Consider the following 10,595-nt stretch of genomic DNA (forward strand, 5'->3'; position numbering starts at 1 on the left):
AACACATAGCCTATGTTCTAGGCTCATACGTTTTTAAGTTGAAATAAAAAAATAAATAAAAAATGTGCCTCATAAGCCTTAGGCTGTCAATCACGCACACAAACTTAAATTATACAATAACATATGTATGTCATCCCTATTTAAACAAAAATAAATAAAATAAATAATAATAATAAATTACCTGCAACTTATTGGCCAAGGCAAATAGTTGAAGGGGGGAAATCAAACCCATCAGACTGCACTTTATCATCAAACTTGAATTATAATGAAAATAGACGGTCGCGGCAAACAAAGCAGGCTAAATAGCCTTACATTGTCGCCAATCGGAGATGCGCTTCACTTGAAAGCGAGGCCAAATAATTATTCATATAGTAGTATATCTCAAATAGAAAAAAACCACAATAAATTCCCTTAATTCCTTTGCATTGAAGTGCGCCCAAACAACACGTAACCATCAAAATTATTTAGCTGACCGAACTCAATATAGCATACCTGCCAACTTTTGCAACGCAAAATAATTGATTGCATTCAGACAGGTTAAAATGTTGCTAAAACCATCACTTTTCTATCAGTCACAGTGACTTTTCAAAACAAAAACATTACAGCAAAAATCATATGGGTTGATTGACATGTTTATTCTGTAAGCTAACTTCAATAGTTTGAAATTATTTTGACAGTTAATGCCAGTTATCCTGTCAACCTTTCACAAGACTTAAATTTGTTAATTGAAAGTATAAACAGTATAAACACTTTTTACAGTAAACAAATGGTAAAACAGTACTAAACAATTCCATTAAAAAAAAATTGGTGTCATTATTAACTTTCTGTCCAAGCTTGTATAATCTACTGCCTTGTTCAATTGTAAAAAATATTCTGTGCCTAAAATTCACATTTCTATCACAATTATCATACTGTAAACATGGTAAGCTAACTTCATTAAAATTAATAGTCCTGTCAATAGCATGGAATTACAATTCAAATGTAGTTTTTTTGTAAGCCTTTCAAAAGAATTCAAAATATGAAAAATTAATGAAAATTAATTTAAGCCATCAGACACTTGAAAAGTGGCACATCACATCTCTAATGTAATCATTTTAACTTTTCAACAGAAATAGCACTGCAAAAATATTAAGGACATACTTCTGTATTTTGGTAGTTATGCTGTCAACATTTAACAAGATTTCTTCAACTTGGACTTGAAAGCATAAATAGTATAAACACTTTTAACAGTATAACAGTACTAAACCATTCCAATAGATAACATTGGTGTCATTACCTTTTTGTGGCTAAAATCCAAATTTATTCTATCAGATTGATCATACTGCAAAAATGATATGGTAACTTTATGATAAGGGCGACGAAAAACGTTGAAAGTTTTCCACTTGTATCGCTAGCAACGGCATTAGACTTGTGTTTTTTTGTCCCAACGTGGTCTTTTACATCGCTAATTCCTCCGTGTCCGATCGAAAAATCTTGTCTGCACAAGGTGCAATTCGCGTAGTTTTCACCCTTTTTGGAACGGATAATTATTCCCGGATAGGCTTTTGAATATTCTTCACGGAATGACCGCAGTTTTCTTTTCGGTTTAAGACTCGTTTGCGATTTTTCTCCGGCTGATTCCATGATTGTTCGCTCGTTTGGAAACAATGGGCAACAGGTGCCTCGTGCTTGGCAGCGGTGCTATAAATAGCCTCGCGCATGGCATTCGGAATGGCTCGATAGGAAGTTACGGGAAGCAGTGTCGATTGTGATTGTTGTTACGCGATTTCGTGAATAAAACTTTTAAAAAATAATAATAATTTAATTAATGAAAAAACGTATTTTTTATCACTGCAACCGTAACCCGGAATAGGTTGATGAAAACCGTACTAATTACGGGAAAACCGGAGTAGTTGGCAGGTATGATATAGGTTAGACATGGGCTTATTTGGTATAGCATATAGGTAACGTAGACTAATTCGTTTAATATATCCAACCGTATGTCTACTTCCTTTTTTTTTTGTTAGCACTATGCAGGAATAAAATGGCATCTACAGTGCCAGGATTCATGCGAGAGCGCCTGGCCTCTAAAATGCGCCCTGCTGCGCTGAAGGAGCGCTCACTTGCGGCACTTGTTACTGGGACGCGGTGCCTGATGAATAATTGACTGTTTCAAATAGTGCTGCTCGTTTTTCGTATGTGGGTAACAACATTTAACTATGTATATACATTTCCGAATTGGTTCAACCGCCAACCGCCCGCATCGATTTAAAATCTATTTTTACCCGCCCGACCCGCGGTTTATACGCGGTTGTGTCCGCAAACCGCGCATCTCTAATATGTATACAATCTAACAAAAGTGAGTACAAATCACATTTCAGCAACCCGTTTTATCACCGTATATGTTATCAACATACAATATAACAGAAATAAATCGTGGGATGGGATATACTTCAGATTCGTATAGCTTTACTATAGTCACTGATAGGGATGATGCTCGAACCCGGTTTTCCCGGTTGTTCGATAAGAAAAGAACCGAGTCCTTGGACTCGAATCCCTTTTTGAGAACCGGTACCCGTTATTGAGACCACTATAGTAAAGAAAAAGAGTTGGTTCTTTATTCGAATCCCTGGGAACGAATCCCTTCCCGACAAGAAATGCCCCGTGGGACATCACAAGAAATGACATCAGTCATTTGTCACAATGGGGTGCAGCGTTCTGTGGTTCGTTCCCGGGACGCAAAACTGACGGCGCCGGACGAAAGCGTACAGGTAGGAGATGATTTATTTCTCATAAATCATACACATTACAACAGACAGGAACGAAACAAAAGGAAAGTGTGCCGTTCGCACGAGAAGCTAAAGCAAAAACTTACGTAGCACAGGAATACTAGAAGCTAAGGTAACTTTAGCACAGGAATCATGAGCTCGAAAACCAGAATGCCAACGTAACTGTTGCAAACAATGAAGCCATGACGAGTGACCGGAAAAGGCAGGCTTAAATGGAGTCTCTGATGAGCAACAGGTGCGCGTACAAGGCAGGTGAAAATCATAAGTAACCATGGTGACTAAAACAAACCCCCAAAGTGCACAAAACAACTAAGGAAGTCCAAAACTAACAGAACATAACTAAACAAAACATGATTTGACCACATCATAATACATCACAGTTTCATATCATTTCACTTTACAGGAGTAGGAAAAAGTAAAGCTTATTTAATCCTACCCCTTTCCCACTTCATAGCGTTTACAAATATATACATCATTTACTGACCTTGTTATAATAAAATATCTGTGAATTAGTATATACAACAGTTTTGTAATATGTAATTAATTAATTCAGTCATTATTAATATACTGAGATGAAGAATATCTTATTTTCAAGAAGGTTGAAAGTATTTCTCATAATTCTTCTTCTTTGTACTTTGTAAGCACTATTCAATTGAACTGGATCATATCAGTACAATGTTTCACTTCTTTACTTAATCCATTCCATCATTTAATTCCACATCATTTTAGCTGTTTGCAATTTTACCAAATCATCGAACTTTAATATTTTTGACTCAATAAATAAAGTGTTTGTATGTTCTCTATATCCAACATTATGTATCAGTCTAATTGATCTTGTTTGTAACACGGTTAACGAATGTAGCGCACATTTGTAGTTATTTCCCCACATTTCTGCACAATAACTCAGATATGGTAATACTATAGTACTGAGCAGTAGAGAATGTGAAGTGATTTAAACCAAATATTGTGTTTTTTTCCATATACAACAACCTATCTGGACTCGATAAGAGAATCAATAAAGAATCTGTTCGATGATAGGCTCGAACTCGATAATTTCTTATCAAACATCATCCCTAGTCACTGAAAAGGTGTCATTATTGCCAGAATAGCTGGCAACAAAAGTGAGTACCAATATATTTGTGATTATATTGGTAATAGTGTCATCGTGCCTGCACTGGTTACAGTTTGAGGTAAACATGAATTCCACTGTGTACTTATTTGTATTTATTTATTTGACAGGGACAGTACAATTAAACATTGCTACCCATAGGTAACTGATGTCAAAGTACATACGACTTCTAGCCACAGGCTAATTTACAACCCTCGTCCCTGGTTAGGCTTATAAAAAAACGTTGCGAAAAGTGAAAAACACATACAAAAAGATTAAGACAAGTACAAAATAAAAATACATGAAAAATAATTGGCTCCATTTGTGCGTACTACATCCAGTTCTAGTGCTCACACTTCAGATTTTCCTTATGCCACTTTTTCTGACATGATGAAAGAGAGCACGGTCCCCATGTTTTTGGAAACCGGATGAGCAGTTCGGTGACAGTTTTGCATGACAACAAGCTCAAATCCATCTCCAAGATGATCAGGTACCGAGTTGAAAAAGCTGAAGGTGATTTCCTGACCAAGTATGACTCCAGACCTGAACCCAATTACTCGACTTCTTCTAAAATTGAGCCCCTGTGTACAGTGCATCCAGAAAGTAATCACAGGGCTTCACTTTTTTCCACATTTCTTATGCTACAGCCTCATTCCAAAATAGAATACATTCATTTTTGTCCTCATAATTCTATACACAATACTCCAAAACGATACATTAATTGTGATAATGTATTATTTTAAAAACAACTAATAAATCACATGTACATAAGTATTCACAGACTTTGCCATTAAGCTCAAGAGAGAGATCTGTGGCATCCTGTTTCAACTGATCATTCTACAGCTTAATTGGAGTCCACCTGTGGTAAATTCAGTTGGTTGGACATGATTTGTAAAGGCACACACCTGTCTATATGTAAGGTCCCGCACTTGACAGTGCACGGCAGAACCCAAACAAAGAATGAAGTCAAATTAATTGTCTGCAGACCTTCGAGATAGGATTGTCTTGAGGCACAAATCTGCGGAAAGGTACAGAAAAATATCTGGTGCCATGAAGGCTCCAATATACATATTAGTGAGCGATATGTAGTATTCATGACTATTTTGTTGTTTTTCATTATGCTTTACTTCTATTACTGTGATTTCCCCATTGTGAGATAAATACAAGTACATCCTAACTTATCCTATGAGCACAGTAACCTTCATCATCCATAAATGGAAGAAGTTTGGAACCACCAGGACTCTTCCTAGAGCTGGCCGGCTGTCTAAACTGAGCAATCAGGGAAGAAGGGCTTTGTCAGGGAGGGGACCGACAATCCGAAAGTCAGTCTGCCAGAACTACAGCATTCCTCTGTGGAGAGAGGAGAACCTTACAGAAAGACAACAGTCCACTGATCAGGCCTGTATGGTAGAGTGGCCAAACACAAGCCATTCCAAATTGTCCCAGACCATGAGAAACAATATGATCTGGTCTGATGAGTAAAAATGTATACTGAGTACCGGTGTTTTTAGGTACTGGTTTCTAATTGGGCCGGTCCAAGCTTGGACCGTGAAAATTCTGGACTAATGATACTGCTATTGGTACTTTTTCATCCGTAATTATTAGAGATGTCCGATAATATCGAACTGCCGATATTATCGGCCGATAAATTCTTTAAAATGTAATATCGGAAATTATCGGTATCGGTTTCAATAAGTAAAATTAATTCCTTTTTAAAACGCCGCTGTGTACACGGACGTAGGGAGAAGTACAGAGCGGCAATAAACCTTAAAGGCACTGCCTTTGCGTGCCGGCCCAGTCACATAATATCTACGGCTATTCAACAGCCATACAGGTCACACTGAGGGTGGCCGTATAAACAACTTTAACACTGTTACAAATATGCGCCACACTGTGAACCCACACCAAACAAGAATGACATACACATTTCGGGAGAACATCCGCACCGTAACACAACATAAACACAACAGAACAAATACCCAGAAGCCCTTGCAGCACTAACTCTTCCGGGACGCTACAATATACACCCCCCCCCCCCCCCCCCGCCCCGCCCCCCCAACCCCGCCCACCTTAACTTCCTCATGCTCTCTCAGGGAGAGAGTTTTGCTTAATAAAGTGATTGATGGAATTCCTGTCCGTAAAGTGTCTCGACAGACGATAATTGAACTGTGTTGACAAAGATTGTTTTATTCATTGGGGCCACTCTTGTTGTCACCTGTCTCTCACAGAGTTGCATTGCAAAATCATACAGAATACATTGTAATGTGTTTATTTTGTTTAAAGTTCAGATGGGATTTTTGATTTTCTGCGCGGCATTAATTTGCTGTGCGCAGAGGGCGCGTGAGCAGTGCGCAATTGCGCAGGCGCGCACCTTAGAGGGAACGTTGCATGTGACGCATGTAAGAAGGTGCGCTTGTTTTATGTCTCTGTGAGAAGGAGACAAGAAAGAGTGAGAAACGCCTGTAGTGTAATGCCCGCAGCTAAAGGCAACTGCGTGAGAACGTATACTCAAATATCATGATATAGTCATTTTCTATATCGCACAGAGACAAACCCGCGATATATCGAGTATATTCCATATATCGCCCAGCAGGGGCGTCACTAGCTTTTAAGGACAGGGGGGGCTTAGCCCCCAGGAGATGCACAGGACGCGAGCGAACGTAGCGCACGAGCACAAAACTTCACAAACGGCTAACAAAGACTTATTATTTAAAAAAATGCACGGGACGAAATGAAATGCTCCCGGGACGATGGCTTTTAACCATTTTTTTTCTTTTTCTTTTTATGTATTTATTCATTTTACATTTTATATTAAATTTCTTGGTTTTTCCTCCCTCTGAAAATCCTATGAAATGTTTAACAAGCCATCCTATAATAATACAACAGCTATTAATGTAACAATACAATAAAACAAATATATTTAATGTTTTTTCATTGTTTTAACATTAGACTAATGTCTATTACTTTATATAGATTCTACAAGAGTGATGTGGGCATTTTCTATATGAACAAGTCCAAGGACCGCAGGCAAGGTCGCAGAGAAAATGCGGACTGGATTTTGAGGGATGTGGGCATTTTCCATATGAACAAGTGGAATGGATTGGATACCGACACACTAAAGGGGCTCTCTCCCTTAAAGTACCAATGATTGTCACACACACACACTAGGTGTGGTGAAATGTGTCCTCTGCATTTGACCCATCCCCTTGTTCACCCCCTGGGAGGTGAGAGGTGAGGGGAGCAATGGGCAGCAGCGTTGCCGCGCCCAGGAATAATTTTTGGTGATTTACGCTATGAAGTGAGGGGAAACTGAGTGAATAATGACAGGTTATATGATTAATTTATTTAAACTCATATTCGGGCCACTTTATAATGAATATGTCAGCATGTATTTGTTAAAAATAAAAATAAAAAATAAAATAATATATATATATATATATATATATATATATATATATATGTATATATATATATATATATATATATATATATATAACACCAAATTATTTAGGGGGCCTTAAGAACATTTTAGGGGGGCTTGAGCCCCCCTAAAATAGGCCTAACAACGCCAATGTCGCCCAGCCCTAATCCGGGGTTAAAAGGATCTCTATCCACACAAGTGTAGTTTCAAAACTGTCTACTCACAAACATATACACATTTTTTCCCGATCAGAAGCCTGGAAAAGAAGCCACAGCTGACTTAGTGGCATTACACCTCTGATTATGTTTATGTTCATATACTAGATGCACAATGACATGTATACTATCTTTAAAACCAACCTGCAATTACACATAGCCTGGGGAATTATGAATCTTTTTTTTAGTGTTCAGAGCGCGTATTCTGAAAGCCAACACTGATGGAATTATAACATGTTTAATCAGCAACATAGTCATATATGACATGTACAGTGAAGTGTACATTATTTCTACAATCAGCACGCACTAACGAGCCAAGGAAAATCTTTTGCATGTTTGAGTGCCTAAAGTGCACGACGGACGTGCGTGCCCCGCTGCAAAGCTCTCATGGAATTATAACGCATTTAATGATCAATATAGAGATACATGTGCAATGTGTATATTGTAGGGTTGTCCAGATACCAATATTTTGGTACCTGTACCGATGCCAAAATGTATTTTGATACTTTTCTAAATAAAGAGGACCACAAAATGTCATTATTGGCTTTATTTTAACAAAAAATATTAGAGTACATTAAACATGTTTCTTATTGCAATGGAAGAACAATTTAGTCCTTAAATAAAATAGTGAACATACAAGACAACTTGTCTTTTAGTAGTAGGTAAACAAACAAAGACTCCTAATTAGTCTGCTGACGTATGCAGTAACATATTGTGTCATTTATACACCTATTATTTTGTCAACATTATAAAGGACAAGCTGTAAAAATTGATTATTAATCTACTTGTTCATTTACTGTTAATATCTGATTAGTTTATGTTTCAACATGTTCTATCTGCACTTCTGTTAAAATGTAATAATCAGTTATTCTTCTGTTGTTTGATACTTTACATTAGTTTTGGATGATACCACAAATTAGGTATCGATCCGATACCAAGTAGTTACAGGATCATACATTGGTCGTAATTTAAGTTCTCATGTGTCCAGGGACGTATTTCCTGAGTTTATAAACATTTTTAAAAAAGGAAAAAATTATTATGACGATAAAAAATATTGAAGTAATCATAGCAGTATCGACTAGATACGCTCTTGTACTTGATATCATTACAGTGGATGTTGGTGTAGATTCACCCATGGCATTTGTTTACATTCAGGAACGGTGTGTAGTGAAGCATGTTTAGCTATTCCTCGTCCTGCAGTGATAATGATACTTGTAAGAAACTTACTTTATTTGTCACCATGGAAACAAGGATTAGTGATTTAGAAGTAGCTGAAACACTGCCGACTGCGGATGGATGTTAGCTGCTAGCTAGCCATGTCTTAAAGTCATCTGGTGACATTGCTGGTTTACGAGCAGAGGAGCATGTTCGGCACCTTTAAGTTGTTAACAATATTAACAATATGTGTTAAACATGCTTGTATTATCTTTAACCACCTTTAAGTTGTTAACAATATTAACTATATGTGTTAAACATGCTTGTTTTATCTTTAACCACCTTTAAGTTGTTAACAATATTAACTATTTGTGTTAAACATGCTTGTATTATTTTTAACCACCTTTAACTTGTTAACAATATTAACTATATGTGTTAAACATGCTTGCATTATCTTTAAACACCTTTAACTTGTTAACAATATTAACTATATGTATTAAACATTCTTGCATTATCTTTAAACACCTTTAATGTATTAACAATATTAACTATATGTGTTAAACATGCTTGTATTATTTTTAACCACCTTTAACTTGTTAACAATATTAACTATATGTGTTAAACATGCTTGCATTATCTTTAAACACCTTTAACTTGTTAACAATATTAACTATATGTGTTAAACATGCTTGCATTATCTTTAAACACCTTTAACTTGTTAACAATATTAACTATATGTATTAAACATACTTGTATTATCATTAAACACCTTTAATGTACTAACAATATTAACTATATGTGTTAAACATGCTTGCATTATCATTAAACACCTTTAACTTGTTAACAAAAACATATATTTCATAAATAAGTAAATATAAATTATATATATGAATGAGGTAGATCCCCACGACTTGATCAATTGAAAAGTAGCTCGCCTGCAGAAAAAGTGTGAGCACCCCTGCCGTATACTTTGTGGGAACATTTTAGCCTGACCGGTCTTCCCTTTGTAATGCTATTCATAGAGTTTAAATAAGACCTAACAACAACAACAACAGCATTTCCCCTTAAGGGTTTACAAGTAAAGTTACCCCTGGAAAATTGTCAACGCTAGACCGGATGAATAAATCCTTTATCTCACCTGTTGTGTATGCTTAGCACTTGTGAGAAAGGATGTGTGTGTGTGTGTGTGTGTGTGTGTGTGTGTGTGTGTGTGTGTGTGTGTGTGTGTGTGTGTGTGTGTGTGTGTGTGTGTGTGTGTGTGTGTGTGTGTCAAGATGGCTATCGCTCTGTTGGCTGTCTTGTCTCTTCTCATGGCTCACTGAGTGTGTCAGCCTGCATTGGCCCTCGTTCAGCAGCAAGCGAGAGATGGCAGCACCATTAAAATTTAACCCACCCGCTCGCCACTCACTGTCAAGAACAGGGGTAGTGGGAGAGGGGACGGTAGGGGACAGAGGTACACTGGCATGTATGCGACCGCACAAACCAACTCGTTCCCTCAGAGCCAGTCAGATGTGATTGTGAGAGATGGGGAGCGACGGAGCGAAAGATCCCATACAGATGGAAAGTAAAGAACAAGATGGAACAGATTACCGCTCGGAAAGCCGCACACACCTGATGCATGGATGGCTATGGAAATGAGTGACATCAATTTAGCAGCGGAAATGGAGAATGTGAATAAGCCTGGTGTCACATCAGCCGAGTCCATCCCCCACCTCCTTTCCAAAGCCATACTTTCTATAACTAGAACCCATCAGATTCGGCTTCTCACTTCTCCAAAAGCAATCATTCTTTTGCTTTCTCCCGCTCTCCTTTCCAAATCCATCCTCCTTTTTGTTGAATACTTTTTGACGCCTCACTTTTTCATTTCTCTCTGCCCTCGTACTCTGCCCGTCTCCATCTCTCTGCCGCTGTTACTGTCATTTTCCCGC

Source organism: Nerophis lumbriciformis, linkage group LG36 (assembly GCF_033978685.3).
Source record: "Nerophis lumbriciformis linkage group LG36, RoL_Nlum_v2.1, whole genome shotgun sequence".
NCBI classification, from domain to species: Eukaryota; Metazoa; Chordata; class Actinopteri; order Syngnathiformes; family Syngnathidae; genus Nerophis; species Nerophis lumbriciformis.